This window comes from Phoca vitulina, unplaced genomic scaffold (assembly GCF_004348235.1).
Source record: "Phoca vitulina isolate PV1807 unplaced genomic scaffold, GSC_HSeal_1.0 scaffold1, whole genome shotgun sequence".
Lineage (NCBI taxonomy): Eukaryota > Metazoa > Chordata > Mammalia > Carnivora > Phocidae > Phoca > Phoca vitulina.
In genome coordinates this window covers 93,828,534-93,845,148 of record NW_022589704.1, presented here as the reverse complement: position 1 = coordinate 93,845,148, position 16,615 = coordinate 93,828,534, and the positions used below count along the sequence as shown (strand labels likewise).

Genomic DNA, 16,615 nt, shown 5'->3' with positions numbered 1-16,615 from the left:
GGGCCCTAAATGGCATCACAGGTGTCCTGACAGGAGAGAGGCAAGAGGAAACCCTCACAGAGGAGAAAGCCACATGGCCACCGTGGCAGAGAGTGCACTAATGTGACCATGAGCCAAGGGGCACTTAGTGCCCACAGAAGCTGGGAGAGGCTGGGAATGGATTCTTGCCTAGAGTTCCTGGAGGGAACACAGCCCTGCCGGCTCTTTGATTTCCGACCTCCAGTCTCTAGAACTGAGGGCGAATGCATTCCCAGTGTTCGCAGCCACCCAGGTTGTAGTGATTTGTCCAGCAGCCACGGGAATCTAGTACATACGATGGCAGACAATGGCTCCCTTATTCGGCTGCCTCCTGTGTAGCCAGCAAGGATTTCTTGCACTTTCCTACCTCAGGTCTTTGCTTTTTCCTTCCCTTCCATCTAGCCACACCCCACTCCAGCGCTCTCTTCCACCTTTTCGCCCTCCTCAGCCACTCATTCCACCCACCTCCCTTCTCCTCCCCCAGCCTCTGGTGCCCGACAGAACCGCCGTGTTGTTGGCCACGTTTCTCCACTCAGAGGGATTCCAGGCTCTCGGAGACAAAGAACCTATAACCACCTCCAAGTACTTTGTTCAGCGCCAGTCTCAGTACACAGATTCGAGGGCACAAGAGGTAATTAATAAATATTTGCCAGTTGACGGGTAATATGGACTTGGTTATTTTTGCTACAACCATTTATGAAGTGCCTGTTGAGTTCCGGGCACTAAGGAATGAGAATTATGGTAACGACCATTGCAGTGAATGAGCTGTTACCACGTGCCAGCCACTGTGAATGTTGTACGTTGTTTAATCTCACCGCCAGGTTATGATTCTCTCCCTATTACAGTAGAGACAGCCAGGCCAGGGTAAGTAATTTGTTCAATGTCACCCAGCTAGCAAGCCTCAGAGCCAGAGTTCAAGTCCAGACCTGGCAGGTTCTCAAAACTATGCTCTAAGTAGAGGCTTCTGGGTGGGGGGAGGGGACCCAACCTGTTTTAGATGGCCATGTCCTCGGCTGCCGTCTTAAGGTGCTTCAATTTCTCACACATTTGGAGTGTTCCTTAAAGAGTGAATCCTGGTTTACCAGCCAGACATCCGAGTGTCTCTTCCAGGACCTGACATCGGCCACTAGGTGGCACTAAAAAAGTGTGTCTTGAGACACGACAGCCAGCCAAGCCAAGGGCGTTTCTGGCTTTGAAGGGGTTCCTAGAGGTGAGCTGCCCAGAAGGAAGTAAGCCAACGGTCAGAGAAATGGATTGGAAAACATATTTCCTGAGGTGTTGAATGCTGATAGAAAAAGATAGCAGCAAATCCGCACACTCATATTTCCATGAAAACCATAATCCTGAGAAATGCAAACTATTTAAAAACATCTGTTTACCAGAGGCACACAGAAAGCCCCACGGGTGCCCCAAAGAAAGGAGAATTATAGGCACAAATCCCTGACAGCAAGGATGTCCAAACACCTTAAAAATCCCTGTTGAAATGGCAGCTCTTAAATGATTCAACTGCCTCTTAGCCAAAACACATAGCAACAGCCATAAATACACTGTAATTAACATCACACTCAGAGCAAAGGGAACTTTGAAAATATTTCATTTAGTATCTCCAAGGAGTCGTAGATAGTCTTCCCCATGAGTGAGGGCATTGTCAAATTATTTATCTAGAGCCAGCTGTGCATTGTCTGAGTGAGAAGACAGCTAGAGATTGCTGTGTGTTTGGTAGAAAGAATGACAGCCCCCTGGGCCACACCGCATCCCCGACCTCAGGGTCCTGCTCGGACGGGCCAGTGGCCGTGTCCAGCAGCCCAGCTCCCCGAGTGTGGTTCACAGAGCGCTTCCCAGCTGTGAATGGTTTGCTACCGGTACCCAAGGAGATGAGCCCAGGATGTGTGAGCGAGCCTTGGAAATGGGGCTAGCCATCACACCTTGCCGTGACTTCGGGGCTGTGATGCGTTCAATAGGGTGCGACCAGCTCAAGTACCGCAAACCTGCTGGTGAGTCATTTGTGGCGGCAAGAGGTTGGAACGAGTCCCGTGCAGTATATCCACGTGCTGATCTGAAGCAGAGCAGTAATGAATTTGAGAAGCCCTGTCCCAAGGCAGATTTCTCCAGCTCGGCCCGCCCCGGGCCCCAGCCGTGAGAGGCTAAGGTTGCTCGCTGCGTCAAGCACATGGCCTTTGAGGTCAGGGAGAACTAGACCCACCTGCCTCTGGGAGTCACCAGCTGTGTGGCATGAGGCCCATTACCTAACCTTTCGGATCTTTTGTTTCCTGAAATGGAGCTAAGAATATATACCTTACAGAGTGTTGTGAGAACATGAAACAAGAGAGATGTGGTGAGATTGTGAATGCTCATCTGGTTTTCGTACCCCTTTCTCAATCTCTCTCTCTAAACAATGCTCTTTATCTGTTGGGAGAGTTTTCGAAAGCAAACCCCTCTTGGTCCTCAAGAAAACAATATTATCACTACCATCTTGGAGGTTCATTAGAACCAAAGCTCTGGATTTAATCAGTCATCAAATTGTCTTATGAAGAGAGAATTATAGATTAGCAGACATAAGAGAGAAAACAGAAGGCCTAAGGAGTGAGGAATAGAGTTGAAAGGAGAAGGAAGAATTCTCTTGGACCAGAGGACAAAGAAAGTCTTCAGACCTGACACAGAGGAAGTGAAGGATGAAGAAGGCTGGGGGAGCAACAGCTCAATGCTGATTTTGGAGGAAGGTTCCAGAAGAGAGGGCTCATCATCCTGGAAGAGTGGAAAGGGGACACTGGGCCTAGAGCTCCCCATGGCAGTCTGGTGTGATGCTCAGAGCCATGGGTGAGCCCAGCAGCCCTCACTTGTCTCAGGCCGTGCCGATACCCCTGTTCCCAGTGAGGCCTTGACTTCATCCATATCCGGCACCTCATCCTGTGACCACCTGGGCAGATGAGGCCCTTGCAGCACACGTGACCTTGCTGTTTCCATGGGATCCTGTCGTCCAGTAAATAATAATCTGAGCACCTGCTAAGTGCCAGGCACGGTCTGACACTCAGTGGTCAGCACAACACAGTTCCTTCTGTCCTAGAGCCCGTCTCCCACACACAGTCGGAGGAAGACTAAGAAATATCAAATAATGACAGTCCCCCGTCATGGAACAGGGGCATATTGCCGCTTGCTTCAACGTAGACAGTATGCCCCATTTAACTTCACACTCTGGCACAGGGCTTTCCTGCTTAGGCCCATGGAGAGAATTCAGGGGAGTTCATGAACTTGGACTAGGGGGAAAAAATTACATCTTTTTTTCACTACATCTAACTAGAATTTAGCATTTCCTTTAAACATGAATGCAGACAATCATAGAAGTTCTTGTGACTCTGTAAACAGTAGAAATTACAGACATTTGTATTTTATATTACAGCTGTGGCAGATGTTTTGCAATACCATTTTTGGGCATCACACCTCCCAAAATCACGGCACTTCTAAGACCTGCCACCAGACTTTAATATTTAACACATTAATAAAGAAGCACATATATCATTATATTACATGTATCTGGTTTTCAGAGTTTTGATGACTGTATTCAATCTAACTGGTTTCCTCCATTTGTAAACATTATCTGTAAACATTACTCTGGGAAGGGATCCCTGACCCACCAAAGAGGTCCAAGGCACAGAAAAGATGAAGAACCTCTGCTCTAGGGCCTGCTCTTCCTTAACATTCAAAGAGCCCTTATCAGGAATCCACCCTCCGGGTACTGTCAGCACAGGAACAACCCCAATTAGGCATGGAGACTATAGTTCTGAGGCAGGCCTCCCAATCTGGCCATTTCGATCAGTGCTAGAGCGTTTATAAGTTAGCATTGGGGATATTAAAAGCCATTTTTTATTGGTCCAATAGTTGTATTCAATATATGTAGAAAGAATGTAAATATTGCCAGGCATGCATGGCCCTGTATGAAGAGGAAGAGGAATTTAGTGAACTCAGAGGCTGAAACCCTCTGGAGTGGGGTACAAGGCCTGGGGCTCCCATTTGATCCTGTGGTGTGAGGCACTTCGATTCCAAGAGGATAGTTAAGCTCTCTGCCTCTCTTGTCTGGAATAGTATCTCATTGACCTCGAGCTGAAGCTTTGTGCAGGGTGTTATGGAAATGCCTGGGGAACCGAGGGCTGAGTTTTCCACAAGTCTACACAACAGCATTGTATGACTGCACTTGCTAGCTACAGTATTTTTATGAGTGGCAGAATGCCTCCTGAGATCTGCTCCCCCTGTGCCATACTACCCGGAAGCAAGGGGATGGGAAGGAGACTGGAGAGAAATGGAGACCACCCATATAAGAACACACAAGAGACTGTTTATTCAGAGCTTGCTACATCCAGGGGGTCAGCCACCACCACTCGCATTAGGCAGAGACTCAAAGACAGGTGGAGGAGTGGGAAAGTGCCATGTGGGAAAAGGGAAGGCTTTGGGTATGCTCTGATTGCCGGTTATTGGTGTGAGGAAGCTGGAGGAAGTGCCGAAGAGAAGCAGAGGATCTCACAGGATTGGTTGGAAGAGCTTATTTGGTATTCTTTGAGGTGAGAGTGAGAACAAAAAAGAGGGGAGGGGAGTTATGCCTGGGTGGTTCAGTCAGCTGAGCGTCTGCCTTCAGCTCAGGTCATGATCTCGGGGTCGGACTGAGTCCCGTGTCGGGCTCCCTGCTCCTCGGGGAGTCTGCTTCTCCCTCTCCCTCTGCCCCTTCTCCCTGCTTGTGATTTCTCTCTCTCTCTCTCTCAACTGAATGGATGAAATCTTGAAAGAAAGAGAGAGAGAGAGAAAAAGAAGTTTGTAGTCATTGACCAAGTCCTGACCATTCTGGACTAGTTGCTGCGGAGGCTATGGGTGAGCATTGTTATCGTCATGTATGGCCTGGCCATTCTGTGTTGCATATTTCATGTGTCAGGGCCTAGAGGGCCCACCTGTGTCTAGCAGTGAGATGTGAGGGATGTCTGCCAAAACCAACCTCATGGCTATGAGAGACCCACTCGGCTTCGGTCTGTTGACAGCAGATACATAGGCACAAGGGCATCGCCAGCCCAATAGTAAACACATCTTATTCCCCTGAGCTGATGTAATGTGGTTCATGATATCTAATCCATCAGTAAGGCTCTGGACACAGTCCCTGGCACTAAGCACTCAAGAAAATAGTTTTTTTTTTTTTTCTCTTTTTAAAGAAAAGATAGCATTTTGCTATGGAGTTAAGATCTGTGCCAGTGCTTTTCAACCAGGAGCCCCCCAGGGACCATTTGACAGTGAGTGGAGACATTTTTGATTGTCACCACAGGGGTAAAAGATGCTATTAGCATCTAGGGGCTAGAGGCTAGGGTTGCTGCCAAGCATCCTGCAAGACACAGGACAGCTCCACAGCGAAGAATTATCTAGTCCAAGAGTCAATTATGCTGAGGCTGCCTATCCATGGAGAAAGAGGGAGGAGGTGTGGGTAACAGAAGGGGGTTCTCCTGGCAGGAAGCATAGTGATCAGGAGAGGGGACTCTGCATCGAGGGTATGGCTTGGACCCTGCTCCTGCCACTTCCTGGTGACTCCACACAAGTTCCCTAACTCCTCTAGGGTGGTTCCTCCCCGATAGGATGTATTGTGAGTTAACCAAGCCAATCTCATCTCGCACATTGCTTAGGCTCCTTCAGGGAAGATACCAGTAGGTGATAGCTGGCCAGTGCTTTCTCTACAAGCTAGCCAGCAGTGTAAGAAGGAGGGAGATTTCAAAATTCTGCCACGCCTATAGACGTTTATTAGCAAGCAAACCCAAAAGTCCTCATAGTGCTTGTCCCTAAGGCCCACGACATCCCAGCTTGCAGTCCTTTAATGCTCCAACCCAAACTTTGCTTAGAAGATGCCTGCAAGGCAGATACACAATGACTGTGGAGGTAGGATTCCATGCATGTTCTAACTGGCCTCGGGCACCAGAGTTCCTCCTGGCTCATGGCTGCACACCAGACAGATCGGACATGTAGCTCTTCCGAGTTATTTCTAACAATTCAGGCTGGAGGTCTCTCTGCGTCTTTATACCCAACTCATGCTAGCATAGAGAACATTTCTAAAATACTTTATCTAGCCCGAATATCTTGAAGATCTGCCTTCATTAGCTTAACTGCAATCTCTCTCTCTCTCTCACATACACTCACACACACACATACATACGTTGTCTACTTTAAAGTAAATCACTGACAAGGTAAGAGAGCTCAGAGACATAACATATACAAAGCATTTAGTGCTCTTCCTGGAATATTAGTAAATATACAACGTATGTTTGCTATTAACGCGATCATTTTTTTGAAGTTTTATTTATTTGTCACAGAGAGAGAGGGAGAGAGAGCACAAGCAGGGGGAGTGGCAGGGAGAGGAAGAAGCAAGCTGCCCGCTGAGCAAGGAGCCCGATGCGGGACTCGATCCCAGGACCCTGGGATCATGACCTGAGCCGAAGGCAGACACTTAACCGACTGAGCCCCCCCAGGCGCCCCTAACGTGATTCTTTTCGAAAGCTTCCCTTCAGCTCCTTGTGGAAAGGGAGGAGAGTTGTAATATCTGAGAGCAGCAGAGGAAAGGAAGCCTCTGGAATGTGCTGAGCAGCTCCTGCGGAGCTACCCGCGTCGCACGCTTGTGGCATTTCACTGGCACAAGCACCTGGCCAGGTGGCTTATCACCAATCCCCATCTGAGGAAGCCGAAGCTCAGATGGCACGGGCACGTCGCCCACAGCCCGTAGATGCCAGAGCTGAGCCGGAAGCTGTCTCTTGGGCGGGAACGCCTGTAGCAGCCTCTGCTGCCTCCCCAGAACTCCCAGTGCTGTCAACTCTCAGTGCCAGGGAGCTATTCAAACTCCCAAGTATCGAGAAGATAAAGCCCAAGGAGTAGGAGGCGAGTGGGAATTACACCGAATCGCTGCTGGAGGCCGCCCGCCGAGCTCGCCACGGGGGACAGGGAACACGGTCTGATAAAGGGAGAGCTCGCAGGGTATTAGCTTCCCGGGGGTTGTCATGGGGTGGGTTCGCCCAGAAGCAGAACTGGAACGAAAGATTTCGAGCAAGTGACAAAACAGACAGGAGGGGCAGTCAGCAGCTAGGGAAGGGGGGTCGGCCAGGATCCAAAGGGGTTTATCCTTCGACAGCCAGTAAAGTCCAGGTCCTTCCTCTGGCCCGGCTGGCCGCCTGGCTGAGCCTGCCTCGCCATGTAACTCTGCTCCAGCCACACTGGCCTCCCCACCGTCCTTCAGATTCACGAAGCACACCCTAGCCTCAGCCTGTGCAACTTGATAGCCCCTGCTCGGGACCCTCTTCCTGGAGAGCTCTCACTTCCTCCAGGGCTTGCCCCAGCGGACATCTTTTCCAGGAAACCCCATCACCCTTCTGAAAAACGCCCCCACCCCTCTTCCCTTTCCCCTGCATGCCTTTTCCCCTCACCACCTGACTCTGCATCGTATGTATATTTTTGTTAGCTTATTTATTGTCAGTCTCATGACAGAGAAATGTAAGCTCTATGAGGGTAGGCGCTTCTGCCTGTTTTGATCACTGCTTCTTCGGTGTCTAGAACAGTTCCTGGTACAGAGTAGAGGACAATAAACACTTGCTGAATGAGTGAATGAACACATGAACACAGAAATCCAGAATATATTCCCTTAAGGCAGCATTCCTGGAAGTCAGACTTCCTCGGGGGAATTTATTACAAATGCAGATTTCGGAGTAGTGCCCGGACTGGGAAGGAGAGGAATTCGGAGGGTTCCCTTGGTAGTGTTACCCCCGACCCCCATACAGCTGTGCAGAGGCCTCCAGGAGAAGGTGCCAGGTCGGTGGAAGGAATAATTGCTTGAGAGGCTGGGCACTTGGCACCAGCGTCCCAGCCCTCCCCTCCCCGCCAGGTTCCCAGACCCCAAGCCCAGCCAGGAAGCAGGAGAACTGTCAGGTTCAAGGGGTACCTATGAATTTAAAAAATGTAGCTATCAGGGGCACCTCTGATAGACAGAACATTAGAGGACCCCCACCACTTCTCATACACTGTTTAAGCCTTATTGATTCTGTGACCTCTGGTAAGGGAGGGTCCTCAGGACTGACTGAGATTGAAGCTGAGTCAAATTATTTTTTAATAAATACCTGAGAAATAGCAACTTGGTACTTTAGTTGCTTTTACAACTAGCTGTGGGTAAATTAATTACCAAGTTGAAGTAGGTTTTTTAACCTTCTTATGATATGTATCCTCTAATTTATCTCTAGTCGTGTTAATAATATCTAATATTTACTCAATATTAAATTCAAATTATACTCAAGAAAAATAATGCTTTTGAAACTAGTATTAATACACATATTTGAATTGAAAGATGAAGTAAGACTATTGATGTCACCAGAATCAGATTTATTTTGATATAGAGAAAAATTGCTGGAGATGTCTACTTTGTTTTGTTTTGTTTTTAACAAAACTACTTTTAATACTTTGGGAATGGAGATATCTTTTAAATGCTGATTCCTGGGCCCTGTCCCAGATCTGCTGAGTCAGAGCCTTGGGTGGTAGGGCCCTGGAATTTGCATTCTTACTAGGCTCCACACAAAATTCTAGCACCTTCTATGAAGTTTGAGAATCCTTATGACATCTGTACTCGGGTGAGTGGGACTATCAGAATAAGCAGAGGGGAGGGGTAAGAGCTAAGCCCACTCTACCCCCCTGCTCCAGAGCACTTGGCAAGGGATCCTCTGATTAAAAGCCCACCTCCCTTTCTCTTAGACATGGAAAAGGCTATTCTCTCCTCGCCCAAGAGACTCTGTCTCTAGAGGCCTGCTGAGGTGGCTGAAAAAACCAAGTGGGGGGAGGTAGGTTTGACTTCATAAAAAAAGAAGAGTGGACAGAAAACAGAAGGAAAATGGTAGAACTGCCAAATAATAAAAGTTAATGCTAGGAAGAAAACTTAAGGTTTCTTTAGGACATCGTTGAAACAGTAAAGAAAACCCAAACTTCTTGAAGAGCAGCAGCCTATGCACTAGATCGAGAGAAAATCTCCATGGCTTAAGCGAAAGAGTGGCCATGGTGGAGACGCCTCGGGTTCACCGTGGCTCAGCTCTGCATTTTCTCGGTCCCTCTGGGAGAGCCATCTCACTAATGTGCCTTGGGTTCCTCATCTGTAAACTATGCACAGTTATCTCTGCCCTTCCCCTTGACCTTTGGAAAAGTATACTGGTGGAGTCCTCTGGGAGAAAGTTCGCACCTTGGTCAATCTCACCGAAGGATGAGCAGAAATGCATGTCCCCGGATCCCAGGCTTATGATCTACTTGCTGTTGCTTGACCACGGCCGCCAAGACTTCGAACTTTTGTCTTCTTTCTACTTGGACCAGTCTTTCTCCTTACCTCCATGTTGGCTTATGGTTCTTTTTCCTGCCTGGAACATTCTTTCATCTCCACATGCTGTCTTTTCATCTTTCAGACCTCCTCAGACAGACCTGCCGAGGCCTCCTTATCCCCCCACTCTCACCCCCAGGGACTCTCTGTTACATCATTCTCTTGTACCTTTGTCTTAGGATGTGGCACTCTCTGAAATCATCTAGTTGTTTCATTTATTCACAGGTTTATTGTCCATATCTTCACTGGCATGTGAGTTCCTCGAGGGCAGGAGCGTTTTCCCACAAGCACATTCCCTGAAAAGATGCCCATACATATCCAGAGAATGAATGAACGAATTACTCATCCTTCTCAGTTCACCTCCTCTCTGTTCCACTTTCAGTTCTCCCTTTTGTCTCTTGATCTTTTTATCTCTGCCCTTCCCCCAGCCCCCACCTCTTCCTCTTTGGACTGTCACAGTTTCCCCTAGATGGTGCTGGAGGGGAAGGTTTGGGGCCCTTTCATTCCTTCTAGGGTATTGGTCTGATACCTAGCCTCAGAGGGAATCATCGAAGACAGTCAACATTTCTCTAGCTAACGCTGCTAACAATATGGCTCTGAGGCACTATTTAGCCCACACTCTGTCCTCATTAAAGATGGCCTTCTGGCCATTCAGTCCAAGAAGGGAGGGGATGGGGAGGTGGAGGGAGAAAACTCCATCCTGCCACATTGTCTGATAGGCGTTGGAGGGGGGGATATGTGGGACCTCAAAATGAAAAGCCCTCCAAGAGTCGAAAAAAGGAGGAAAATAAGATTGCCTTCAGACAAGTAAGCAGGAAACCCACCAACATAGGATCAGGACCACAAGCTGGGGCCAATCCCTCTAAAGGAAGAATCTCTTTCTGACAGAGATGTTGGTCAATCCTAGAATTAGGTAAATGTTTATTTAGCCTCATTACTTGCCAAACACCTTGCTGAGAGATTTCCTGGCATTATCTCCTATAATCCTTCCAACAGCCTTTTCTTTGCTGCCATTGGCCTTATCATCAATGGGAACAGGAAGCATGTCTTTTGTTTCTCATAATTCTTTTCCATAATATCTTGTCCAAACATCACAGCACAGAACACAATACTGGGAGGAACAATCAGCATTGGTGGATTGATTCCTGTAGCCAGAGGGTTCCTCCCTTCTCAAATAATCTCCTCCCATGGCTTCTCTATCTACAATAGCTGCATTGCCCTTAACCATAAATTCTTCTGTTCCCTCTGTGAGCAATACTTTTAATCTTTCTTTGACAAACATCATTTATTTTAAAGCAGGATAGCCTGATGGATGGGTGAAGGTGGTCAAAACCATGTTTGAATTCAGGTGCTGCTAGAAACAGCCATGTGACGACAGTGGGCAAGTTAACCCTTTGTGTCTGTTTCCCTAAAGGGAAATCGGTCTCAAAATAGCTAATCCTAGAATTACTCTAAGAGTCATTGTAAAGAGTTGAAGTGTAAAGTGTTAATTATTATAAAAAGTTAAAATGTAAATAAAGGCAAAGCACAGTACTTGGAAAGAAAAGTCAAGCCAGAAAGAATATTTTGGGGAAAAGATAGTAAGTGCTGACCAAATGATAGCTGGTAGGATTTTGTTTGTTTGTTTTTTGGTTGCAAGCAAAAGAAGCTGCATTTGACTAAGTTAAGAAAAAAAAAAGGAATTTAAGAAGATGCTGGGGTGCTCACTGGCTTAAAGGGAAATCAGAATGGTCAGCCTTGGGAAGGACCTCAGCTGCTGAAATTCATTTAAGAGCCAGATTCTGGGTATCGCGCTAAGATGATTTAGCTCCAACTGCCTTCCATTCTAATTCTGGTCTCAGTTCACTTCACATTTGAAATCCAGGATAGAAAATCTGGGTCAGGTCGCCTCTTTTTGGGTAGCAACGAGGGTAAGCACATGACTGAGAGTCACCAAGATCAGAGAGAACAGGGCAGGGGTTGAAACCCTTATCAGTCTCCCATTGCTCCTGTAATGAATTGCCATACACTTAGTGGCGTGAAATGACACACATTTATTATTTGACAGTCCTGCGGATCAGAAGTCCAAACTGTCTCCACGGGCGAACATCAGTATATCAGCCGTGCTGTGTCCCCACCACCTGCTGCGATAGCCTGACATACGTAAGGTAATCTTGGACTGACTATCCCATCACCTTTGCCACGACGTACCATAACCTGGTCAGTGGAGTGCTATCCCATCGTATCCATGGGTCCTGCCCACGCTCAACGGGACGGGATTATACACACCATCTGTATGTCTAAAATCTACCTTCTAGTAAATTCAGGATAGACAGGGAAACAGATTGTAGAACAGCATAGGAGATGTGGGCACAAAAGTGTGTATGAGACCTTACGGGCAATTATGAGTAAAGGTGTCTGGGGAAGGAAGGGAGAAATGGGGGTTCAGAAGGGAAATGAATTCTGAGCTGAGTTTTGATGGGTGAAATTTGGTCTCTAATGTGAGCTGCACATATATACCAAGGGGGAAGCAAATTCAGATTTCTCAGTAAAAGACTAATGCTTTAGTCTAGACCATGCCTGAATTCCAAAAATCCCAGAAATTAAATCTAGGCGGAATCAATCACTTAATAAGCCATTCAGGCCACCCTGGCTTGCTTTGGCAGTTTAAGGGAGCTTAGATAATGCATCTGGAGCCCATTTCTAAAGCTTGCTGCATCTTGAAATTCTTCTTGTCTTAGGATTACTGGTGAATTTTCAGAATCTTTTTGCTAAAAAAAAGAAAAATCGCCACATAGAAGCAGGCACATGTGGAGTTGCTGGGAGGGAAAAACAGTCCCAGTATTGTCTAGATATTATAGTAGTTGAATTCGCCAATCAGCCAGTGGCCCTGGGCTTATTAGTTCCTTTTTAATCTTACATTGCAATATAGAATGGCAGGACGGCGTGAAATGTGAAAAAGAAAAGAAGGAGGGAGGGCGGGAAGATTATTAAAGCAAGCACAGACTGAAAGGGAGCGAGTAGGAAGTAGTGCATGAAGTTGCAGCTGGCTAGTGGTGATCAATCAAAACTCCACTGGCCAGTGGAGGGGACGCGGGGGTCCTTACCTGGACGTATCTTTGTCATCAGGTCTAGGGTTGGTCCAGCCTAGAGTTAACCAAGCCTGAAAACTTGGAGAATTCAGAGTTTGTTTGTTTGTAAATTTTTATCCAAGTAACTCATGAGCAAGTTTTTAACATCAGGTCTACAGAGGGATGTGTGATGAAAGGCAGTCCTCTCCGTGGATGCTCCCCCCTGCACCCAATCCCTGTTTTCAGTTGTCGGAGTAGTTACTGCCTTGCCTACACCTACTGTGTTTATGTCCCTCTAGCTTTACGAAATAATTTGAGGGGAAATCTCTGGACTCTCTTTAGTAGATGAAGGTTTATCTCACCTGTAACATCATACCAACCCCTAACTTCCATGAAGTTTTACCACTATTTGCACTGCCTCTGTTGATTATTTTTATCACTTTATTTTTTTTTTTTTATTTGAGAGAGAGAGAGGGTGTACACACAAGTGGGGGTGGGGGGAGGGACGAAGGGAGAGGGAGAAGCAACTCCCCACTGAGCAGGGAGCCCTACACAGAGCTCAATCCCAGGACCCTGAGACCATGACCTGAGCCAAAAGCAGAGGCTTAACTGACTGAGCCACCCAGGAGCCCCTTTTTATCACTTTAAATCAACCTTTATTTCTTATCGCATTGCCCATTAATAGTAGTACCCCTTAACTTTCTCCCTTGCGTTGGAAGGATTTTTTATAACAAGGATGTTGGCAGGTGAAGATAGTTACACAGGATGTTAATAGATGGGCCATAAAAGAGGTGTTTCATGTAGAAATATGTTTAAGAAATCGTGGGAAAATAAATAGAACACGTTTCTCTGTAATGGATCATCTCAGAAGCTTTGATGTGCAAATGTGTGGTGTGAAGCTTCAGCAGTGCATGTAATGTGCAGCATTTCTCAAACTTTTGATCATAGGAACTTTTTTACTGTGGGACATCTATTAATATCTCGGGGAAATGTTTATGAAAAGGTGGAGGAGGCAACCTCCTGTTTGATGTAGTGGGAGGAGTACCAAAGTCTCCTTTTAGCAAAACAGGCATGACCTACTCACCCGCCAAGCACCTGCTACCTGCCAGTGTTCCGGTAAGCGCTAGCATATTGCACCCCATGAGCTCTGTCCTAATAGCATCTCCATTTTACATAGAGAGGGACTGAGGTGTAGCAATGCTGAGTAGTTTGTCTAACATCCGACAGCTAGTAAAGTGGTGGGATCAGGATTCAAACTGAGGCTCACAGTGCCCTAACTTCTCTAGCCTATCTCCCTCATGGCCGCCACACCACCTGAAATGCAAAAGTACTTTTAATAGAGCTTAGTCGCTTTACCTAGAGTTCCATAATCGTTATGCTGGCCCTTACCTCTGCAGAGCAGGTACCAATAGGATTTACTTTCATCATCTCATTTGAGTCTCACCCAACCCTGTCACGTAGATGGAGCTGATGCATATACAGAAGTTGAGTGCGCTGGTCAACTCAACATAGCTAGCCAAGGACAAAAATAATCAGGAGTTTGCTTTATTGCTGGCTATATCCAAAAGAGTTGACTTTCCAGATTTAGCAGATAAAAACATAAGACTCCCAGTTACATTAGAATTTCAGATAAGAGGGGTCGCTGGGTGGCTCAGTCGGTTGAGCATCTGCCTTCAGCTCAGGTCATGATCCCGGGGTCCTGGGATTGAGTCCTGCATCGGGCTCCCTGCTCAGCGGGGAGTCTGCTTCTCCCTCTCCCTGCTCTGCCTGCTTGTGCTTTCTCTCTCTCTCTGACAAATAAATAAATAAGATCTTTAAAAAAAACGAAACAAGAAAAACAAACAGAATTTCAGATAAAGAATAACTGACTCCTTAAATAATAGTTCTTTAATGTAAGTAGGTCCCGAGCAATACTTGAGACATACTTATACTAAAATATTGCCCATTATTTATCTGTCATTTTTAATTTTTTTTAAAGATTTTATTTATTTATTTGAAAGAGACACAGCGAGAGAGGGAACACAAGCAGGGGGAGTGGGAGAGGGAGAAGCAGGCTTCCCGCAGAGCAGGGAGCCCGATGCGGGGCTTGATCCCAGGACCCTGGGATCATGACCTGAGCCAAAGGCAGACGCTTAACGACTGAGCCACCCAGGCACCCCTTATCTGTCATTTTTATCTGCATTTTATCCTATAAGCGAGAGTAAAACTCAGAACACAGGATTAAGTGAGAGAAGGGCGGGGTGGGGGGGAGCGACCAGGAAGCAGTGTGAGTGTGCCCGGTCTCTGAGCGACCACTGTGGGCCGATGGTTTAAGATGGACCATGGGATAATGATTCTCTCAGCCCTCTGCACAGCCACAGAAGCCTGGGGTGGCAGGAACACAAGGTCAAGCACCTCTAGCCACAGCAGTCTCTTCCAGGGCTCCCTGAAGCCTGACCCAAGTGTGGCAAGGTTCAGTGGTGGGTGCATGCTTCTCTCAGGTGGCATCCAGAATAGTCCCATCTGGACCTCTATGTCAACGGCCGGCTGCAAAGCACTCAGCTGCCCACCGTGAATAAGGGACTCACGGACCCGCTAGAGTTCATAATCCAAATGCCCACAGAGCAGGGCACACAGCCCTAAGGTGTAACTTGTTAGGGTGAAGGTGGTTGGGGGCTTCTGGCGGGTGCAGCTCTAGGCAGTGTAGCCCCAAATCTCTATTTCATATATGACAGATAAGCGTTGTTTTGTGGCTGATTGCTCGTACTAGCAACCCAGCTAGGTTCCTGGTGACTGCTTGTTCTGTAAATTGGAGCTTCATTGTTATTTTCAAATACTTGATATGCAAAAGATAGTTTTCATCTGAACTCTGTTTGCGTTATTGTTATAAAATAAAATTTAACATACCATTTGTCAATAAAAGAAAAGGAAGCCTATTAAAATCTTTAAATATAACTTTAATTCTTGCAAACGTTTGAGTGGTCGTAAAATAAAAGAAGGTTTCAAATTTTTTATCACCTCCGTGTGAAGCTGTTTTCAATGGTGATGGTGAGAACGTGAAGAGAACACATTAAAAAGGCAATTAGGATTTGCTTGTAACCATTCCAACATAAAACTGGATAGAAAAAGCTATGTTGGCTTCCACTTCCACTTGGGATATCGACAGTTACAGGAAAATTGCTCCCACCCTAGCAATAAGCACGAGCCAGATAATCTACAAAATCGTAATTCTTTAACGCATGTAAGAGCATTCAGGTTGTAAAGAAACCCACTGAACCCAAATACAAAAAGGGGCAATGACCTCCTAGGAGAGCTGTTTTTATGCTTGGCAGCACAGTGAATGGAAAGAGGAAACTGATAAGGAACCAGCAGCTGCACATTTAGATGATGTTAAGGCGATTTAGACTCCCCAGGAGCTAGGACACAGGGTTCTGCACCCACCCGCTGACTCATTCCCTTGGGCCTTCACTGGGAGCTCGCAAATAGCTTGGGGGTAGGGGAAAAGAGCAAAAGCCCCGAGGCACAGGTGTGGGGAGCCTGCTGACCTCTGAGCAGAACGGAAGGGAGCTCCGCCTCTCCCCCCACCACCACCACCCTGGAACTCAGAGCCTGGCTGATTATGAGGCAGCAGCGGGGGTCTGCCTCTGGGAGGGAGCTGGAGAGCTGAGGAGAACATCTCCTCTTTTCCCAGCTACAGGTGCGCATGACCTGCCGTGTCTAAGGAGAACTGAGAAATTCCACTGATACTTATAGCCTCACTTTACTAAGGTAGGTCCTTTTCCCTATTCAGGGAAGGCCTGGAGAGCTCAAGAAGACACCTCGGCCCCTGCTGAAGTCCTAGGGCAGCACAGGAACACTGAGAGAAACCCCAAGCCTTGCATTGAGGACAAGGCAGGGGCCATGTGTAGTTGGGAGAGGGCGGGAGGGTAGAGACAGGAGCAAGACAAAGGCAAACAGGGCCTGAGAAAGTCGAAGACAGAGAAGGACTGATAAATTCTCCCCAAGCATTCACATGGCAAGTTTTGCTAGAGGGAAGGTTCTGACTCCTCTGTCAAGTAATGTGAAGCCTGGAGCAGATTGAATCCAACTAAAGCAGCAAAACCTTCAGACCAAGATCAACTACAGACAAGAGCGTCTCAAACCTTCTCAGGAGTGGCCTGCCAGACAAAAAGGTCTACTCTTTTCTGGATACGATTATTATTTTCTTCAGACT

General features: G+C 47.0%; 1 long non-coding RNA gene across 1 annotated transcript in view; it reads left to right on the top strand.

The window, feature by feature from the left end:
* LOC116636688 overlaps window positions 1-16,615 on the top strand; it is a 172,491-nt gene that overhangs the window by 30,680 nt on the left and 125,196 nt on the right. Inside the window, exon 2 of the long non-coding RNA XR_004300383.1 lies at window positions 11,421-11,520. This is a non-coding gene — a long non-coding RNA (uncharacterized LOC116636688). The remainder of the gene's footprint in view (window positions 1-11,420; window positions 11,521-16,615) is intronic.